Source organism: Paroedura picta, chromosome 5 (assembly GCF_049243985.1).
Source record: "Paroedura picta isolate Pp20150507F chromosome 5, Ppicta_v3.0, whole genome shotgun sequence".
Lineage (NCBI taxonomy): Eukaryota > Metazoa > Chordata > Lepidosauria > Squamata > Gekkonidae > Paroedura > Paroedura picta.
The window spans coordinates 17,316,807-17,338,639 of NC_135373.1; the positions used below are offsets into that span (position 1 = coordinate 17,316,807).

Sequence of the window (21,833 nt, forward strand, 5' to 3'; positions counted from 1 at the left end):
GGTAGTCAAACTGCGGCCCTCCAGATGTCCATGAACTACAATTCCCAGAAGCCCCTGCCAGCATTCGCTGGCAGGGGCTTCTGGGAATTGTAGTCCATGGACATCTGGAGGGCCGCAGTTTGACTACCCCTGTTCTTGAGTGTGGAACCCCAATATCACAGCAATTTCTCTGGCTACTTGCCTGCTACCCAGCCCGATTCAAGGATTTGGTTTTGATCTATAAAGCCCTACATGTCTTGGGACTGAGGTCTCTGAAGGACTGTCTTCTCCTATATGCTGCAGCCCGGGAATTAAAATCACAGGGAGAAGTCCCAGAACTGCATCTGGTGGCCACACAAGGCAGGGCCATTTTAGCGGCAGCCCCACAATTACAGAACAACCTTCCTTGGGTAGGTACGCCTGGTGCCCTCACTTGCCATTTTCAGGAAATGGCTAAAGATGGTTCTATTTAGGACTGCATTTGATTGAAAGCAGTCCTTACATTATGATCTTACATTTCTGTTTGCCGTATTTTTATTTAGTCTCTTTTATTTATTTATGTGGCTCAAGCTGAAAGCTGCCTTGAGCTTCCTGAGCAAGGAAGGCAACTAAAAATGTTCTGAATGAGTAAAATTAGCAAACAAGAGTTCTTTGGCTGCAACACCTGAGCACAGAACTGAGAACTGCTGGAAAGATTCCAGGGTGAGATCTCCTTGCCCCTTAAGAACAGGTTCAAAGGGCGATTTAAAAGCATGTCAACCGGCATAAGTTGGAGTCCAATGACCTTATGCCAGAGAGCGCAATAATAGGATTCCCACCCCCCAGGTATTTAAATGTATCTTCTGATCCCTCCCAAAGGCCCATAAGTGGTAACAAAAGAAGCAACGCAGCAGAAATATCCTGTTAAAAATCAATCAGAAACACCTACCAGATCTTAACCTCCTACTCCCCAACCCTCTGCCAGCTTTTAAAAACTCAGAGAGAAAAACTTTTGCAGTGATAGAGAGGTGTACTACTGCATAGTCCAGGTGTAGCATTCAGCTTCCTGGAACTTTGAGAAGAGTCCTGCTGGATCAGACCAGGGGTCCATCTGGCTCAGCATCCTGCCTCATACATTGGTCATAGGTGGGACATGGGGATTCCCTGGAATTACAACCCATCTCCAGGGTAAAGAGTCCAGTTCCCCTGGAGAAAATGACTGCTTTGGAGGCTGGGCTCCATAACTTCCCACCCTACCCCAAATCCTGACCACTCCCAGTTCCACCCCCAAAGTCTCTAGGTATCTCCCAACCTTGAGTTGGCTACCCAACCAGTCCCTCTGGGCAGCCATCCACAGGGCATAGAGGTCAAGGCCTTCCTCAGATGTTGCCTCCTGGCTCTGGGATTCAGGGGGTTAGCCTCTAAATATGGACATTCCCCTCCATTACCATGGCTGGTAGCTATTGGTAGACTTAATCTCCACGAATCTACCTAATCCCCTTTTAAAGGTGGCCATCACTGCACCCTCTGCCAGCGAATTCCACATTTGAATCCCTCTCTGTGCAAAGTAGCTTTCCTTTTGCCTGTCCTGGATGCCTTGAAGTCTTTGAGGAGAGGGAGAAAAATTCCTCTTTGCCAACTTTCTGTTTAAAAACACATACATAACACCATCCTAGTCCTCATGGAGGAGAAGAAAATGTATTTGTCCCATGGTTTCTTTGTCCGTCCTTAACTCTTTCCAACTCTAACATTTGCAGAAGCAGAAGCAAAGATGTAAATTAAACATTTAGTTGCATGCATGATTTTTGAGTATATCACAAGCAAAACGTTTCCTGGTGCCGAGTTCCGATTTATGCAGGATATAGGCCAGAGATCCTGTTAGTGCACTAGAGCAATTATATTTTTTCTTCTTTTTTTCAGATTGAGCCAAGATATTCACCCGTGGCTCACAAATAAACTCTTAACATATATTCAAAGGGTCTTCTTTTCTAATTTTCTGATGTGTATTTCTTCGCTCTGTTTGCTAAATTTTCAAATATCAAAGCGGACCTCAGCTCTTACAGTCAAACAATGGGGGGAAATGTAGTAGGTCAATTTCAGAATGAGCAGAAGGTCCCCGGTTCAATCACCAGCATCTCCAGTCAAAAGGACCAAGTAGGAGGGGAATGGGAAAGACTTACACCTGAGACCTTGGAAAGCCATGAAGTGGGGCTGGAGCTCTGTGGCAGAGCCTCTGCTTGGCATGCAGAAGGTCCCAGGCTCAATCCCCAGCATCTCCAGTTAAAAGATATCAGTCCCAGACCATGGGGAGTCACTGCCTGTCTGAGCAGACAGTTCTGGTGTTGAGGGACTGGTGGTCGGATTCAGTATCAAGTGGCTTACATGTTCAGTGGCTGATCCTCACACGACAACCCAGCCCAGCCTATCTATGAGGCTGTCCCAACTTCTGCACACTTCTAGCCCCCCCCCCCAAAAAAAAGAACCTTGAAGCCCGTGGCAAACTCCCCTGGGAGCCTTCTTGTTTCCTGAAGGTCTGCTGAACTGACTCTGTGCCCCTCTTTGTTTTGATTATGCCTCTCTTCTTACACCAAAGGCCCGGACCCCAGAGCAATCTGAGTGGCCTTGACCAGGGTCTTGGCTTTATCAGCCTGGTGGAGACAGGCGAGGAACTCACCTTAACCCTGCTGCAGTCCAGATAGCTCTTCCCAGTCAGCCTTCCCTGATGAGAAGAACTACAGAGGGGACCTCACCGCTTGTTTAACTGATTTTTATTGCTTAACAATTTTATTGATTTTAACTGTTTATTGTATTTATTGAATGTTGTACAATGGCCCGAGACGGCAGGTCCAATAGGGGTGGTCTATAGATGTCTGTAAATGTGATAATAAACAAACAAATAAAGATGATATACAGGGATGCCAGCCTCCAGGGGGAAGCTGGGGATCTCCTGGAATTACAGCTGATCTCCAGGCGACAGAGATCAGTTCCCCTGGAGAAAATGGATGCTTTTCAGGGTGGGCTCCATAGCATCCGACTCCATTGAGGTCCCTTCCTGCCCCCAAATCCTGCCTGCTCCCAGCTCCAGCCCCAAAGCCTCCTGATATTTCCCAACCCAGAACTGGACACTCCAGTGATATATGAAGCCTGCAAAGCATACAGTAAAACCCCCAAAGGATCAAGTCAAGCTATCCCATGACCCTCCAGGCCAAGGGAGGTTGGGCTGCCAGGTCCAGGTTGGGACAGTTCCCAATATTTGGAGCCTGGGGAGGACAGGGACCTCAGTGGGTTTAGAGTTGCCAATTCTGGGTTGGGAAATAGTTGGATATTAGGGAGGGGTGTGTGGAGCCTGAAGAAGCTGGAATTTGGGGAGGGGAGGGACTTCATCAGTGGGGCATAATGCCATGGAGTCTCCCTTCCAAGCTACCCATTCTCTCTGGGTGATCTCTGTTTCTAGGAGATGAGTTGAAATCCCAGGAGAGCTCCAGCCACCTCCTGAAGGATGGCAACCCTAGTGAGTTCAGTGCCATAGACTCCACCTGCCAACGCCTCCCTGAAGCACGGTGGAGTGGTTTAGAGTGGCAGACTCTAATCTGGAGAACTGGGTCTGATTCCCTGCTCCTCCACATGCAGCCAGTGGGGTGACTTTGGGCCAGCCTCAGTTCTCTTAGAGCTGTTCTCACAGAGCAGTTCTCTCAGAGCTCTTTCAGCCCCAACCATCTCCCAGGGAGTCTGTTGTGGGGAGAGGAAGGGAAAGGTGTGTGTAAACTGCTTTGGGACTCCTTCAGGTAGTGAAAAGTGGGGTATAAAAAACAGCTCTTCTTCTTTCCAGGGGAACTGATCTCTGGAGATAAACTGCAATTCCAGGGGACCCCGAGGTCCCACCTGGAGGTGGACATCCTTCACAACAGATAACTGGCCGTGTCTGTGGGGGTTAAAAACAATTGAAAGTCCAAACTACTTCAGAAGACCTGTGGGGTTAAATACCTCTTCCGAAAAGCACCCTGCATGTAAGAAACTAGATGACAGAGAAAAGGGTTCTAACTTTGGTCTTGCCCTGAGGCACAGGATTTCTTTGTTCAGGGATGTCAGGCAGAAGAATTCTATCAGATAACACTTTCTACCTCCTTTGTTGCCAGAAGCAGTTCAGTGCTGCAAATAGACTAGGGCCCCCCAACCCTTTGGAGCTTGTGGGCACTGTCCGAATGCTGACCCACAGGGTGGGCGTGGCCACAAAATGGCAGCCACAGATTACTTTCAGTCGCACGGTGAAGATCCTGGTGCTGTGGTGGCCACTGCTGCCAAAGCAACATTGCTAAAAACCAGCCAAGCCAATCAGATCTCCAATAGCCAATCAGAAGCCTTGTTGTCAACTGCCCCAGCTGGACAAGCCCGTTTTCTAAAAGCACTTGGCAGACTCTGTGCCCACAGACGCCGTGTCAGGGACTCCTGAAATAGTCTCTATGGCAGGGGCAGGCAAACTGTGGCCCTCCAGAGGTCCATGGACTACAGTTCCCATGAGCCCCTGCCAGCATTGCTGGCAGGGGCTCATGGGAATTGTAGTCCATGGACCTCTGGAGGGCCACAGTTTGCCTACCCCTGCTCTATGGTGTGACCTTCTGCTCATAATAACCCATCAGCATTCACCTCTTGCCTCCCTGGCCCCACACGCCCCCCACACAACAAAGGGACCGACCCTGAATCCGAAACCTCTCTGAGCTGTCATAAAATCAAGACCTCCCGAAAAGACCCACAGGAGATAAATTAGACGCGGAGGTGGCCTTCTGGTACCCAAATGGTTCTCTGCAATAATTCAAGGCCTGAATTAACTTCATTGCAGGTGGAAATTATCTTCTCGGATAGTTTGAGAAATCGATTATTGAACGTCCAAGATTTCTGTGGGAAACTCAAGGCCCTTTCGCAATTCTTTGGCAGGGGACACGGAAGGCCCTGCGGGAACGGGCAGACGTAAATTCTGGCCACTTGAAGGCCTTGTCATATCCCGGCTGTCTGAAGCACTCTTGGAGGAGATGAGAATTGCGGGACCATCTGTCTAAAACTAGTCTATACCAATTAGAGGCAGGCCTGGGATCGTATAACGGACAGAGGGGGAGATATATAACGTCCTTCTGGCTCAGGAGACGGGAGAAAAGGCTTCAGCTCTTAAGTTGCCAGGCTGTGTGTGGTTCGGCAGGCAGTGTGTTTTTGTGTGGCGTGTGTTGTGAGAGGATACAGGTTCTGCAACTGCAATCTTGTATTCAAGGCAATATGTTGCATGCATATCGTGCGTGCAAACACAGGTCCCTCTAAAACACAAACTGTCCTTCATTCCTTAAGTAGGACAATTCCTTCCTTCCAACTCCAGTCTGGAGAGTCTAGCGCAGGGGTTCCTAATTTTTTCGCAACTGTAAGCATCTTCAGACTCAGGGCATTGAGCACAATCGCAAAATGGCCACTGCAGGAGGCGGGGCCGACCCCAAGATGCCAGGGAGGAAGGTTGTGTATCAGCAGTAGTGACTCTTTGACATTTCTGTCAGAATTTCTGTTTAGCAAGACGCCTCTCAGGCCGCCCAGCCAATCAGAAGCCTTCCTGGGCAAGTGCCCCATCTAGCCCCTCCCACTTTTAAAAAACTCTTGGCAGAGGCCGGGAAAGGCGTTGGCAGGGAACGTGGCGCCCACGGGCACCTCGATGGGGACCCCCGGTCATACTCTGGCAGGAAATACAATATGTATAAGGGCAAGCGGACAGTGCAAAGTCGATTCTTTCCAGCCAGCTGCGGCCTGCCACAGTGTCCAATGGCGCTGGGCCCTCTTACCCTGCTGGCCTCCTAAATCCAAGCCTTCTAGATCCCACAACCCCTTAAGCAAAGCTGCTCCAAACGCCCAGACACCCGGGACCCTCTCGCCCCCCCCTCACCCCCCAGCTTTTACTGTCTTTCGGACAACTCCCCGGACTCAGCCCCCCCCCCCGATCACCCCCTGGTCCCCCGCCCCTCTGGATGCCCGAGAGATCCCCCTGCCTCGCAGTGGGTCCTGCCCAGCCCACCCCCAGGCCTCCGATCCCTTCCTCTCCGCCCCCCCCCCCCCCGCCCGGCCAGCGCTTGCCCGTGTCCGAATCAATTAGAATTGAGATTGGAAGCGCAGCGCGGAGGGTAAATATTAAAGCCGGGCGCTTCGCTAATTCAAACCATCGATCAGGCGGGGATGAGAGCAATAAATTATTGTGACAAGATGCAATCCTCGCGCCGGGCGCCTCTGCCGCGATCGATCCGCGCGGCCCAGCCCGGCCCGGCTGCCTGCGCCCTCCCCGGTCGGCAACCTGCGCCCGCCCGTCCGCCGCCCCCCACCCCACCCCACCCCACCCCGGCCTACGCCCAGCGCTCGCCTCCGGGTGGCGCCCCGCCAGCACCGGTTCTCCCCCCTTCGGCTTCCCTCTGGGGTTTCCCACGCTTCCCCGCGCCCCCTCCTCGGGTTGCCGACCTCCAGGGGGCGCCTGGAGGCCTCCCGGAATCACAGCTGGTCTCCAAGCGGCGAGGTGTCCGATCCCTCCGCTATGATACTTGATCTCCAGGATCCAGAGTAAAAGGCCACTGCGGAGGGTGGACTCGCCCTCCTTAGCCTTGTTGTTAGGTGCGAAGTCGTGTCCGACCCATCGCGACCCCATGGACAATGATCCTCCAGGCCTTCCTGTCCTCTACCATTCCCCGGAGTTCATTTAAATTCGCACCGACTGCTTCAGTGACTCCATCCAGCCACCTCATTCCCTGTCGTCCCCTTCTTCTTTTGCCCTCGATCGCTCCCAGCTCCTTAGCCTGCAACCCCCAAATCTCCAGGGAGTTCCCAGCCCAGAGCTGGCCACTGCCCCTCAGTCTCTTGGTTCCCAGCCTCACCTGGGAGTGGGCAAGCTTACCCACCTTAAATGACCCCCACCCTGGGGCTTCCCCTTTCCAGCCTTCAGCCCACCCCTTTGGTTCCCCTCCTTTAGGCCTTAGGCAGCTCTCCCTTTTATTCTCTTTTATTCTCCCTTTTATTCTCACGTGAGCCCCCTTGCAAGGTAGGTGCGGCAGAGAGTGTGCGATTGGCCCCAAGTGAGCTCTGGGATTTGAACTCAGTTCTCCTGAGGCCTAGTCTAACCACTACATCATTCCAGAGCTTTTGCAATGGGGGACCCTTAAACATGTCCTCCTTGACTGCTCTTCAAGAAGCTCTGGGGCCACTCGCTCTCTTTCTGTCTTCTCCTGGTGGATGGCCCCTGCTCACCCCATCCTGCCCTTCTCTGCATTTACTGCTGGGTGCCCCACAAAGGCCCCACAGCCGTGCCTACGAGGCTTGGCTGAAAGGAAGGGCAGGAATCCATGTGCCATGACATCACGTTTACAAAGAAATTCTAACTAACTTGACCATGGCTGATGCAGAGAGAAGGCAAAAGCACCTGTTTTTTAGTTGAGAGCAAAGACTCATACAGAGATGCATCAGGATACCTCATCTGTTAGGACATCCCTCCCAAGCCCCCTGGTCTCTTTTTTGTTTGTACACACCAAGGCACAGCTTGTATTTTCAAAATACACTTTGATACAGCTCCAAGTAATAGGGGTACTTTCCCAGAATTCAGTTTAAACACCATTGTTCATACTGGGCAGTCCTATGCAGGTTTGGGCACAGCCTTTAGAAGGGGCATCCCTCTTTCGATATCACAGCTATAAACTCTAAAAAGCATACAGGAACGGTACATGTGCTGGTCACGCCTCACAATTGTGTACATGCAGATCAACATTAATAAACTTCAACTGGTTATTTTATGTGTATGTGTGTGGGGAGGGGGGGAGAGAAAGAGTTTGACAGATTCATACAAGCACTCCCTCTATTTATTTCCCTTTTAGAAGGAGGGGTATTTTGGGGATCAGCCTACACAGAATGTGGAAAGATCAGCTGAGAAGAAGAGCTAGTTTATATACCTGCTTTTCACTACCCTAAGGAGTGTCAAAGCAGTTTACAATCACCTTCCCTTCCTCTCTCCACAACACACACCCTGTTAGGTAGGTGTGGCTGAGAGAGCTCTGATAGAACTTTGGCAAGCCCAAGGTCATCCACGTGGAAGACGGAGGAATCATACTGGTCATCTCAGGTGAGCACCTGAACCCTCCTTGCCTATCCAATAGCATGTAATGCAGAGAAGCGACAGGCACTCACCCTTGGTGATGTCTGTGGGCTTGGGAAGTCCTCTGGTCCTCCAGATGTTCATGGACTACAATCCCCATGAGCTGTGTTTGCTGGCAGGGGCTCATGGGAATTGTAGTCCATGAACATCTGGAGGATGTCTGGTCTCACCAGAATTAAGCTCTGTGTCTTTTAAGGGCTGCCTCTCACCAGACATTTCTCCCTGCATCAAGACCAACCCTGTGCAGGAAAGAAAAAACCCACTTGTACACCATCATTTTGTGGTGTGGCCTAAGTGTTTGATATTGTCTGTCCGCTTACGCATCACACACACACACAGGAAGGTCCAAAGCAGCCATTCTCTGCAGCAGAATTGATTTTGGCCATTTGGAGATCAACTCTAGTCCCAGAAGAACCACAAGGGTGCCACAAGGAGTTTGGCAACCCTAGTCAGGAAGCAGTTCTTTGCCAATGTTTACTTTGCAACTGGTCTGCACCCCAAGCTCCGGCTTTTGGGCTTTCCGCATTTGTGAGAAGTCCATGCACCAGATGCCACAAGAGACAGAACTGTTATCTGAAGAAGTGTGTGCATGGACACGAAAGCTTATCCTCAGAATTAAACTATGTTGGTCTTGGAGAGTGTGGTGTAGTGGTTAAAAATGACAGCCTCTAATCTGGAGGACCGGGTTTGATTCCCCACTCCTCTACATGTAGCCATCTGGGTGACCTTGGGCCAATCACAGTTCCCTCAGGGCTCTTCTTGCAGAGCAGTTCTCTTAGCACTCTCTCAATCTGACCTATCTCACAGGGTGTGGGGAGAGGAAGGGGATGTTCAACTGCTTTGAGACTCCTTCAGGTTAATAAAAAGCAGGGTACAAAAAAAGCCCCAGGTCTTCTTCAAGGTACCATTGGATTCTTAGTTTGTTTTTCACCCTGGGCTGAAAACAATTTCACGGGGAAGGGGGGGAAATAACAGAGGTGAGAATTCCCTCTGCCCTAGGATTCAGCACCGTGAATGAACTATTCACCATTTCAGCCACCCCCGACATTTAAAATAAACTGGGACTAAACCCTGGATGACAAGTCCATAGGATCTTCTGGGAGCACTTGCAGGGATGGGCTCGATCCACGCGTGGGCCTGTGGAGGCGGCCATTTTGTGGTTTCCACGCTGTCTCCAGAACAAAACAAGCAAACATCGCTGTGCAAGAGGAAGAAAAGCTGGGGTTTTATACTCTGTTTTTCATGACCTGAAGAAGTCAGAAAGCATCTCCCCTTCCTCTCCTCACAATAGGTCAGCCCTTCTCACCTTTCTTACCATTGAAAACTCCCTGAAATATTGTGGCGCAATCATTCAGAACACGGTTGGGAAGCATTGCTGTGGACACGCCCACCCGGGGCCCCTCCCCTTCCCAACTCCTCCAGTCCCATCATTGGCCATTTTGGAAGGGGGTCGACATGACCATATATGGTCATATCACTACATAAATGTTTAACATTTTTTTAAAAATATATATATATCAAAAATTAATTAACTCCCACCTATTTGGGAAACCTTTCCAGGGCCATCACAAAACCCTGGTTGTGAAACACTGCAATAGGCAACCTGTGAGGTAGGTGGGGCTGAGGGAGCCCTGAGATAACTGATCTGCAAGCACAGTTACAAGAGAACTGTGACTGCCCCAAGATCCCCCAGCTGGCTGCATGTGGAGGAGGAGTGGGGATTCAAACCTGGCTCTGCAGATCAGTCGCCTTCCCTTTCCTCTCCCCACAACAGACACCCTGTGAGGGAGGTGAGGCTGATGTAGCCCTGATATTTCTGCTCAGTCAGAACAACTTTATCAGTGCTATGGCCCAAGGTCACCCAGCTGGCTGCATGTGGGGGAGCAAGGAATCAAACTCAGCTTGCAGAATAGAAGTCCACACGGAAAGAAGAAGAAGAAGAAGAAGAAGAAGAAGAGATGATTTTCACACACCCCTTTTCACTACCTGAAGAAGTTCAGAGCAGCTTACAACCACCTACCCTTCCTCTTCCCACAGCAGACACCCTGTGAGGTCGGTGGGCTGAGAGAGCTCTAAGGGAACTGGGAATTAACCACTACATACTGGCCCTTCCCTCTGACTACCATCAGTTAGGGGGCGAGAGCATACTGATTCTTCATCGTACCCCCGCAACCCCACAGCCCAGTAAAAAACGAAACCGAACTTGCAAGAGACCTTCTCCAGTGGCTGCATCTGATCTGCCCCCGTCTCCCCTGCCCTTCAAGGGGCAGCTATTCAACCTCTGTGGGACTAGGGGACCCGGGCTGGTCAGCTCTCGCACCCATGCAGAGTAACCGCTTGATATTTTAGGCCCTGCCGTTCCCCTCATGGACTGCAGCGGCCATGTTTGATTTTGAGAACGAGATCTATTTGCACAAAAAACTAAACAAAACATATGCACCGCAAAGGGTTTTGTGCGTGTGAGGAAAAAAGGCCACACTCGCACACCACACGCACAAAAGACCACAAGGATGGGGAAAGGAACAGGATGCCAAAGCAATCTGCTCTGGCCTGCCCCCTTGTCCACACCTGCCTGAGTCAGCAGCAATGAAGGTTGTAAAGAAGAGAGATGGGACCCGTCAAAGCGGAGATTGGTTCTCAAGTACAACATCCTGGCCTGTTTCATCCGCCCGCCCGCCTGCCTCCCTCACCGCCCCCCAGCCCTGTCTGTCTGCAGCCGGCACCCGGGGCCTCTCGGGCCTCTTTAGGAGGGAGGGCGCAAAAGAGACAAGCGCTTTTGCCCGCAAAAGAGATGAGGAAGGAAGTCCGGGAATGTACACATCCGTCTCCGTGCTGGACACACAAAAGGGATAATGTCAGGCCCTTCATCACATCTGCCTTTGTGGACACGGGTATTCAGAAGCTGTGGGGCTGGCATCGGAAATTCCAGATCCAAACGAGGAACCGGCAGATCCTGCATCTCACTCGTGAAAGCTTCAAGAAAAACTATACTGCACAAGTGCCCGGTGGCCTCCAGATAATATTCGCCTCCTAACGGGTTTCTTCAGAGTTTAATTGCAGAGTAACAACTCCTAAACATATCAAAACTGTAAGGAAGGTACCTTGACGAAACCAGCAGGATTTACCAGTTCCTCCTTTGGATTTGGCATTCCCAGGGGCATTCAGACAGTTCCTTAGTATATTAGATTTTTAGGGGCTAATTTTTATTGGGGATTTTATGTATGTGGTATTTACTGTAACCCGCCCATGAGCCTTTGTGGGAGTGGCGGGATAGAAATTCAATAAATAATAATAAAATAATAATAATACTGTGCTTTGACAAGCGGTAAACACATCGTTATTCTTGTATGACGTGTGCCGGGTGGCCAGGACATCCGAGGACTGTCTGGCAGTCAGGCAAGGGAGGTTCAGAGGAGGTTTGCCACTGCCGGCTCTGTGCCATGCCCCTAGTGTTCCTTGGAGGGACTACCACCGAATTCCCTGGAGGTCTCCCATCCAAATACTAACCAGGGTTGGCCCTGCTTAGTTTCCGCAATCTAATGGGGGTCCAGGTAGCCCAGGCCATCCAGGTCAGGGCCAAAGGAGAATCTTTGTCACCAAATGACAGGAACAATCAGCATTGGTTGGAGAACCACAGAATCCTGCTTCTAGGCAACAAGGCATTCATTTATCGTATGGTGGGGGTTGTCAGGCAGCCAGGCAAGGGATGTTTGGAGATGGCTTGCCATTGCCTGCCTCTGCATCATTCCTTGGAGGAAGGACCACCCAAATCTCTGGAGGTCTCCCATCCCAATCTGCCGGAGAACCCCTAGATTTTGGGACTGGGAGCGCCTTAGAGACCCTGGCCTGTTCCTCTGCATCCTGTGTTCTTTCTTGGCAATCCCTTCCCCCCTTCTGACAGGGATATAAGGACTCCAAGTTCTCCATTCCAGCTCATCTCTGATGAAGGGAGTTTGGACTCTGGAAGGCTGACACCCCCCCCCCCCAAATCTCTAAGGCAGGGGTAGTCAAACTGCGGCGCTCCAGATGTCCATGGACTACAATTCCCATGAGCCCCTGCCAGCGAACGCTGGCAGTGGCTCATGGGAATTGTAGTCCATGGACATCTGGAGCGCCGCAGTTTGACTACCCCTGTGTTCCCGCACTTGAATCTAGCTTGTTAAAACCCTTGTCTTTACCTAGAGATTGTATATCCGAAATAAGAGATGCCATGAATATTATTCCCCCAAAACCTTTTCTTCCTCTCTCTCCTTCCCCCCCCCAACTTTGAAATAGGATGTAAAACTAAACCTTGGCATACCCTGTTTAAGAATCAACTCTAGGCTTTATTGTTTTTTTCACAAGCAGGGGAAGCCACGGAAATAGACTTTGCAGTGTTCAAATGGGCAGGAGAGTCATTGCTTTTAGGTATTTGTAATGCACTTTTAAATGTATTCTTATGTATTGTTTTAACTTTTTTTCTGAATTGTTTTTATGTATTTTTATCTGTTTGATGGTTTTATCCAGTCAGTTGTACAGTGTGGTCAAGGTGTCTGAAGGATTTATCCTCCCCATACGAACTGGTCTGTATCAACAGCAGAGGTCCTGAAACTGTTACTCCCGTTTTCCCACGGGATGGACAATGACGTGGCCTTCTCAGTGATGGCGCCCCATAGATAGAGGAACACATAAGCATGCCTGGTCCCCTCCCTACTATCTTTTAGCCCCCCCCCCCATGAATTCTGGTCTGTTCTTTCTGTTTTTTAACGAGAGCTAAATTTATATTTGCCTGGGGTTACGGCTATTCTGCTCTGATTCTCAGTCTTGTTCTCTTCATTGTTTTTATTGATCTTGTTGGTTTTGACTCTTCTCCGTAAGCCGGTTTGAAGGTCTTGCTCAGCAAAAAGTAGAGCAGGAGTTTCTTAAATAAGTAATAAATGTGAGGCTTTCCCTTCTGTTGTGGTTTGCGTATGTGCAAAGGACCAACAAGTCACAGCCGACTTGTGGGGGCTTTTGAGGCAAGACACATTCAGAGGTGGGTTTACTGATAGCTGCATCTTTACAGTGATCTTGGATGGTCTCCTGTCCAAATATTAACCAGGTCAGACCCTGCTTAGTTTCTTAGATTTAACAGGATTGGGCTAGCCAGGTGTAGGCTTGTCGTCATTCAGCTGTTTCTTAACACATTTTTATTGTCACCACACCCCTGTGAGGTAGGCGAGGCTGAGGCATTGGACTTGGGACATCAGGGGAGTTTCCTGACTAAGCAGAGATTTGAACCGAGGATCCTCCAGTCCAAATGTGTCCCTCTTGCCACTGCCTCATGGACTGGATGTATTATTTACATTTTATATAGTTTCTTAAAAGATTTCTCTCCCAAATTATAAGGAGAATTGTTCCATGGGACTTGCTAGACCTGTGGCTTTACCCCTTGGCAGACGATCTGTGCAGTCCTAAGGACATGGGCTGGGGAATAAACCCCACTGAACAGACCCAAGTAGGATTCTGAGGAGGAGGTAGGAGAAGAACAAGAAAGGCAGAACGATAAAGACAGACAGATAGACAGAAATATAAAGATAGACAGACAGAAAAAGAAACAGAAAGACAAAGACAAACAGATAAAGACAGAGAGAGAGAGAAAGAGAGAGAGAGAGAGAGAGAGAGAGACGGACGGACAGACGGACGGACGGACGGACGGACGGACGGACGAAAGAAAGAAAGAAAGAAAGAAAGAAAGAAAGAAAGAACGAACGAACGAACGAACGAAAGAAAGAAAGAAAGAAAGAAAGAAAGAAAGAAAGAAAGAAAGAAAGAAAGAAAGAAGAGAGCTTGATTATTGTAGCCTGCTTTTGCTACCTGAAGGCTTCTCAAAGCAGCCTATAATCACCTTCCCTTCCTCTCACCACAACAGACTTTCTATGCAGTAGGTGAGGCTGAGAGAGCTCTGCGAGAACTCTGACTGGTCCAAGGTCACCCACAACATGTTGGGAAGAAGTGAGGAATCAAACCCAGTTCTCCAGATCAGAGGCCGCCGCTCTTAACTATGACACCAAGCTCTCTCTCAAGACCAGTGTAACATTGTTCCCTATATAATCTTGGAGACTACCACTGACCACAGCTGAAGTTCTAACAGGGGATCAGAACAGAATACTGTTCCGCTCCACTTCCACACAGGCATGTATTCACAAGAAATACACCATCGGTTTTATATTACTATCATCTCCAAGAATGCTGGGAATTGTAGTCCAAGGTGCTGATGATGAAGAGTTCCCGGACTCCTCTTTCCCACACAGGAAACTACAATCCCCACAGTGCCCTTGGGGAGGGAATTGATCATTGCTGCCCTGAGATCTGGACTCCTTGACCTGTATAGCCCAGGGTAGCCTGATCGCAGACCTGGGGAAATTAAGTAGGGTGGAACCTGATGAATATTAGGATGGGAGACCACCAGGGAAGAGCAGGCAGGCAATGCCAAACCCCTTTGGGACGTCTCCTATGTTTAAAACCTGAGGCAGGGGTAGTAAAACTGCAGCCCTCCAGATGTCCATGGACTACAATTCCCATGAGCCCCTGCCAGCGAATGCTGGCAGGGGCTCATGGGAATTGTAGTCCATGGACATCTGGAGGGCTGCAGTTTGACTATCCTTGAGAGATCACCATAAATCTACTGTCACCTGATGTCACTTCCCACCACTGCTAGAATAATTTGTTTAACTTACAGTTGTGTGATACTAAAAACTCCACACTGTCAATGTTGCACTTCCCCAATTGAGGGTTTTTAGAGGATTGTATATGTTCTTTTATCTTGTAACTCGCCACAAGCCAGCTTTGCCAAGAGTGGCAGGCAATACATTTCAAATAATAATAATAATAATAATAATAATAATAATAATAATAATAATAATAATAATAATAATAATAAAAGCTACCATTTCCCCCCAAGTAAAGAAGAGGTGAAGAGGAATTTGTTTTTCATACCCTGCTTTTCAATATTGAAGTGGTTACAAACTCCGATCCCTTTCTCTCCCCACATCAGAACTGCTGGAAGGTAATTGGGGTGGAGAGAGTTCTGGGAGAACTGTGACTGGCCCAAGGTCACCCAACTGGCTGCAGGTGGAGGAGAAGTGGGGAACCAACCTCGGCTCTCCAGATTAGAGTCCACTGCTCTTAACCACCACACCCCGCTTGCTCTCAAAGATTTATTTGTTTCCACCACAAGTATTCATCCCCTGACCTAGACGGCCGAGGCTAGCCAGTTGGCCTGGGTTAGTCCTTGGATGGGAGACTGCCAAAAAAGCCCGGGGCTGCAGGTTCAGGCCCTGGCGAACCACCTCTCTCGGCCTCTTGCTGAAATTTAGCTGGCTGTGACTTCACGTGGCTTTCTACCGCCACTGACCTTTTATGACCTCGATCCCTTTCGATCAGATGCAGATAAAAGAAAGTGAGAAAAATAAAAGGCTATAAAAACAAAGTTGTCATTATTATTAAAACAGGTTCTAGCCCAAGGAACCTTTTGCTGCCAGGAATTCTGTGCGGGCGCAATAAGATTCCTTTATGTGTTTTTGTAACAGTGCAACACTGTGAGATTTGATCCTCGAATCAACTACAGCTGATGAGGGTTCTGGAGTCCGAGGAATGTCTCAGGAATACTCTAGGCCTCATCCCTTAAATTCCCCTTTAGCTGGGGCGGCATTTTGATCTAGGGTCGAATACAAAGTAAACTTGCTTCTGACATTTTGACCTGGGAGTGCAAAGGAACTGGGGTCACAGATGACCGCCGGTCACTTCTGGATTTTATTTAAATGTACACTTAACTTAATAATTTATTATTAATTATATATAACATAATTCCTATCTCTGTACAGGTTTTTGCACCCTCAGGGGTAGTCAAACTGCGGCCCTCCAGATGTCCATGGGCATTCGCTGGCAGGGGGCTCCTGGGAATTGTAGTCCATGGACATCTGGAGGGCCGCAGTTTGACTACCCCTGCTCCATGTACAACTTCTAATCTTGAAACATTAAAAAAGAAAATATAAAACCATCTCATTTTCTTTATTCTGTCTTACCATTTCTATCCTGCATCCTATCTCTTCCTCCTCCAGTTTTAACACACTTGCTTTCTTAGGCGACTGCCCCCCCCCATTTCCCACACTTTACGCCTGGAAACCCCTTTCAGAATTCTCACGCGAGCAGACCATCCCCAAAAGCACCTTTGCCGAGACCCCTCCCGTGCAACCTTTCTGCCTATCAACCCGATGGAAAGAAAGCCCCAGAAAAGACAGCTGCACACACCAACACACATCAAACCATTTCTCTCCCCTCCAAATTTCTCCTCCGGGCCTAGATCTTCAACAAAGGCTTTCCCTAACCCTCAACCAGTTCTTCGTTTGTACCCACTTCAGGGTTGCCAGTCTCTCCCTCTCCACCCGCATCTCTTCCACGGCAAGACTGTGGGAAACACACATATATAAAGCCGTAACATTAGTAGATTTTTCATGCTAGATTCTCATCTCAGTAGAATTAGACAGTAGTGGGGTTGCCAACAGGCCTGAAGAAGAGCGTCTTGTCCATTGAACAGAGCAGGGGTAGTCAAACTGTGGCCCTCCAGATGTCCATGGACTACAATTCCCATGAGCCCCTGCCAGCGAATGCTGGCAGGGGCTCATGGGAATTGTAGTCCATGGACATCTGGAGGGCCACAGTTTGACTACTCCTGGTTTAGAGGCCTAATGTGCGGGAATGGGCTTTTCCCAGCATGGAGGTAAATAACATCTCCTGGCAAATAACATCGCTCAATTCTTGACCCAAATAGACCAGGCTTGCCGGATCTCCACAGAACTCAGATGCTAATCCCAGATTGGCCTTGGTAGTATTTGGATGAGAGACCACCAAGGGAGCCCGGGGTTCTGACGGTGAAGCAAACCACCTCTGAGCGTCTCTCGCCTTGAACTCCCTTCACGGTCGGTTCCACGGCCCTTCCCCCCCCCCCCCCCCCCCATGCAGCAGCCCTTCCTAAAACATAGCCAGGTTGGAAATGAAAAACCGGTCCGGAGTGGTTTCACCACAAGGTCTTCTTCCCCACAAAGAATCCTAATTCTTTGTTAGCTAGTACGGCACAGTCTCCTGTTCCCGAGAGAACTGCCGGCCAACAGATTGAAAGTTTGCAGGTCTAAATGTTGCAAAGGGTGAGTTTTCAGCAGAAAACTGTCCCTCTTTCTTTTCAAGGGATGCCTTTATTCCGCTAGCCCTTGTTGACAGCCCAAAGGGCACCTCTCACCAAGAAATCTATTAATATGTTCGCACTGTCGGGATTGTTCTCTTGCATTTCTAGTCCCAGGATATTCATGGTTTGTATTCGCACTATTCACACTATTGCCACGGGTCCAAGAACATTTACTTGCAAATAAAACAACATGCCTGCGTTCAGACATCCTTGAACATAAGCCATATTGGACTCAGAGAGTCATAGTTTAAAAAAGTAATATTGGGGTGCATGCCCCATAAGGTCCAATAGGCTGTATATAGATAGCCGGTGTGGTGGATGGGTTAGGGCAGGGGTAGTCAAACTGCGGCCCTCCAGATGTCCATGGACTACAATTCCCAGGAGCCCCTGCCAGCATTCGCTGGCAGGGCTCCTGGGAATTGTAGTCCATGGTCATCTGGAGGGCCGCAGTTTGACTACCCCTGGGTTAGGGGGTCAAACTAAAACTTAGGAGGAACAGGTTCGAATCCCCTGCCATGCCATGGGATTTTGCTGGGTAACCAAGACCTTGTCACACACTCTCCGTTTACCTACCTCACAGGACTGTTGTGAGAATATAAACAGAGGAGAGTCTGGTAAGCCACCTCAGGACCCCGTTGGGGACCAAGGCGAGGTATAAATGAAATAAATTAATGCACTGACAATTGATCTAACCACAGGCCCTCATGGTAGAGTTATTCCCACTTCTGAACATGTGGCAAGGACTGGGGGTTCCACACATGAATGGCAAACGGTATTTTGGAAGGCTGCATAAGCGAAGACTGTTCCTTTAGATTTGTAGCCCACTTTTGCTCAGAGCCCCAGGGTAGAGTTCCTTTTTTATACACACTTCTGTCACAAGGCCTGTTTCCCACAGATGGGAATGGAAGACGGCAGTCTTAGGGATGCTTTCCACAGAGTATGCCCTGCTTAATCACATAAGACTTACTTTTGAGCAGTTCTACTTTAGGATCGCTCCATACATTTGTTGACAAGCCTAAAGGTTTACATTCGACTCAGAGCCCCAGACAGAAATTTAACTCCTAGAATCTCTGGTAATGCCTTGAAACTGATTTGGTAATGAAAAGTGCAGTAAAAGAGGGGTTTCCCCCCCTCTGAGCATGTACAGAGTGCTGTTACCTCACACCCAAGCACAACCCTGCCCAACATGCCAATTTATCAAGGATGCTGGATTTACAGACCTCACCCTATCACAAGACTCCATTTCAGGAATTCCCACCTAGGCTATGTTCAGGAAAAAGAAAGGATAACTTATACTATGCTTGCATGACAAATGGCCCAATCCCTCTGGGCAAAAGAATGGCAGGAAGGGCTAGAAGCCTGGAGGGGAAGAATGGATGTACCACCTCAGAGTGAGGCATGAGTGGGTCATATATATATATGCATGCTTTTAAAGAAGAAGTGTCACCCTGGAAGCAGAAAGCTAGCAGCACAGGGATAAAACTGAGCTATGTTTCTTTCTAGTTGGAGGTATTTGTGTGTGCGCGCGCGGATGTGATGCTTTCTTCCCTTGCTTTTTAAATGCCAGACTGCATCCCAAACCTGTGCTCCCATGTAACTGTCAGGTAGCCAGTCTCTCTCCCCTGGTCCCATTCCTCGGCCATCCGAAAGGGGTCCCACCTATTCCTGCTCTCCTTGGAGACCGAGCTCGGGCTTTGGCGAGCTGCCAAAGGGAAAGGAGGCCGAAGCGGACATCCCGGACAGCTTGAGTCTCAGGCCGAAAGGCAGGTCTCACTACGAGATGCAGCTCAGGGGCAATGCTGGGAGTTCCCCACCCTGGACCCAAACGGACTTCTTTCGCCCAAGGGGCAGACCCGCAGGGCTGGAGGACGCGAGCGAGGATCGAGCCCCTTTGCAATGGCCGGGCGATGATTGGGCCGGTGAAGGAAGTGCCACTTGGCCCGGGCGGACCGGAACGAGGGCGATCCCCGAGGGCTCTTCCGCTGGGATTGAAAGCCCAGACGCTCCGAGGTGGGTTTCTGCCCAGTCCTGGCCGCCAGTCTGCATTTCACTGACCTCGCTGGGGGGGGGGGGAGAGGGGAAGAGCGGGGCTCTACTGCTTGGCGGTCCACTCAGCCCTTAAGCACGAGCCGCGGACTCTGGCCCCGAAGGGGATACAGAGGCCGAAATGCAACTGGCTGTGGGATCGAGTCCCGCGACCCACACTTTTTTGGGGGTGGGTTTTTTTTTAAATATCCCACCCCTCTTTTTTTCCTCCCCTGTTACTCCGGCCAATTCTCTACCTCTGTCTTTGGACAATCTTGGGCAGGTTTACTCAGAAGTAAATCCTGCTGCTTCCCAGTTTTTTTAGTATCGCTGTTGGGAAGCTCTCTGGGGCAGGGAACCTCCTTGCGTGTATAGTGTGGTCCCCTGACATTATTATTATTATTATTATTATTATTATTATTATTATTATTATTATTATTAACAGATCTTTGACTGGTAGAAGACCATTTTGCCTCTTGAGATCTAACCAAGTGTTTGGCAGAATTCTCGCTGTTCCGAGCAACCTTATTATGAATATTAATCAATTAATTAACTAACCCCCCCCCCCTCTGCACCTCACCTTTTGCCAGGGGCATTTCGCCTGCACTTCTACGGGGCCTTCACATTCTTGCTTTTCCGCCCGCGACCGGCTCCTCTTTTCGGAAGGGGTTTGCCTGGACGGAAACGTCCCCAATCTGGACATTCGCTCCCTGCACTTCTGGAATGCACGCAGCTACCGGGGCTCAAGGAGGGCGGGGGGGGGGTTGGTCCTCTCTCCTACTGGGACGTCTGGAGCCTACTCTTAGATGTCTTGGTCGGCAGAGAATTAGTGGTCGCTACTTAGTACCTAGGGAAACTTTGGACATGCTCAGAGGCACTCCGCCACGGCTCAGCTTGGGAAGTAGGAAGCCCGGGGCATGAGGCACCTCTTCGTGGCCACTCACATCCCACCCCCCTCCTCCTCCACGACAGGGCCGTCCAGGGATGGTTTTTTCTCTCTCTTTTAAACCTTTCTAGCCCCACAGAGGTCCAAATCTCTGGGCTGATAAAGTTACTCTTCTCGACCCTCCGTGTAAAAACCTTGCAGTTGTGATCCTGTCTGACACTCGCTTCCAAAATGCGGGACGGGGGAGGGTGGTGGTGTTTGAGTCCCCCCCCCCCACACACAAACACACACGCCAGTCCTTCCAACCCCCCTCCCCCCTCCAAACTCTCAGCCAACTTCTGCTGGGTGAGCGCCTGGGAATGCTTGGGCACAAGGGAAGAAACCGCCTTCCCTGCGGGCCAAGAATGCCGCTGGACGTGTAGCTGCTCCCCTTCCTATCCCGCTGACCCCTTTCCCCAACTCTTGCTCTCTCCAATGCTTCTTGGGAATCTTGTTTGCAAGGTGGGGACCCAACTTTGCCCTGCTTAACCCCCCCCCCCGTGCCATTTTGTCCATCGCTGCCCACAGTGCCTCACGGATATGCTTTCAACGCTCCTCACAACAACCCTGAAAGGTAGGACGTTATTCTCACCCCCATACTAGGAAGGGGGGGGGTTGAAGTGAGAGAGAGTGAGAGAGACAGAGAGACAGAGAGACTCCACAAGAGGTTCGTGGCAGAGACATGGACTGAGACTGATTGTTCACGACAGTCCTGCGAGGTAGGACAGAAAGCCCCTTCCCGGAGTTGCAGACGGGAGAAGAGGGATACCACAAAGGGGGTAGGGGATCCCCACTAGGGATCCCCTGCTGGGACGGTGCTCTGGACTTTGGGGGGGGTCTCTCTCTCTCAGACCCCCCCTCGCCGTTTCCTCTTTTCCGGCGCCCCCTTCTCACTCTGCTCTCCGGCCCTTTCTCCCCTCCCGGCCTGGCGCTCGCCGCCCTCCCTCCCTCCCGCCGGCCTCCCGGCGGCCCCCGGTCTCCCTCTCTGCCGCCCCGGCCGCCGCTGCCGCTGCCGCCGCCCTCCCGGAGGGGCGCGCGTCGCTTGCCATGCCAGGCGCGTCCGCAGGCCGGGCCGCCTCTCGAGGCGCAGGGAAGCAGTTTAGCGCTGATGGATACACACACTTGTCTCTTAATCTCCGGAGCCTCTGATCAATACGCTATTTCCCTTTGTTGCCAGAAATTTCGATCCCCTGCCCTGGAATTAGGTTCCCTGCCTTAATCTAAACGGAAACCGGCTTCCAGTTAGCTGGGGAGAGAGAGAGGGAGAGAGGGAGGGAGGGAGGGAGAGGAGGGGGGCGGGGGAGGGCGGGGGAGGGGGGCGGGGGAGGGTGAATGAGCGAGAGGGGAATGGGAAAAGACAGGGAGAGAGAGAGAGAGAGAGAGAGAGAGAGATGGGGAAGGAGGCAAGAGGAAGAAGAGGAGAAGGAGGGAAAGGCTGTCTCACAGGCAAAAATGCCACAGGCTTCTCCCCCCCCCAAAAAAAAACCAACCCCCCCCCCCACACTGGCCGCTTTCCCTCCTCATAGTGCCCCTGCAAGAATCAGAGACACCCCCAAGCCCATCCACCC

At 50.4% G+C, this 21,833-nt stretch overlaps 1 protein-coding gene across 1 annotated transcript in view; it reads right to left on the reverse strand.

Moving 5' to 3' along the window:
• Positions 1 to 21,833, reverse strand: part of ERFL (ETS repressor factor like) — an 87,241-nt gene that overhangs the window by 65,245 nt on the left and 163 nt on the right. The window lies entirely within an intron of this gene.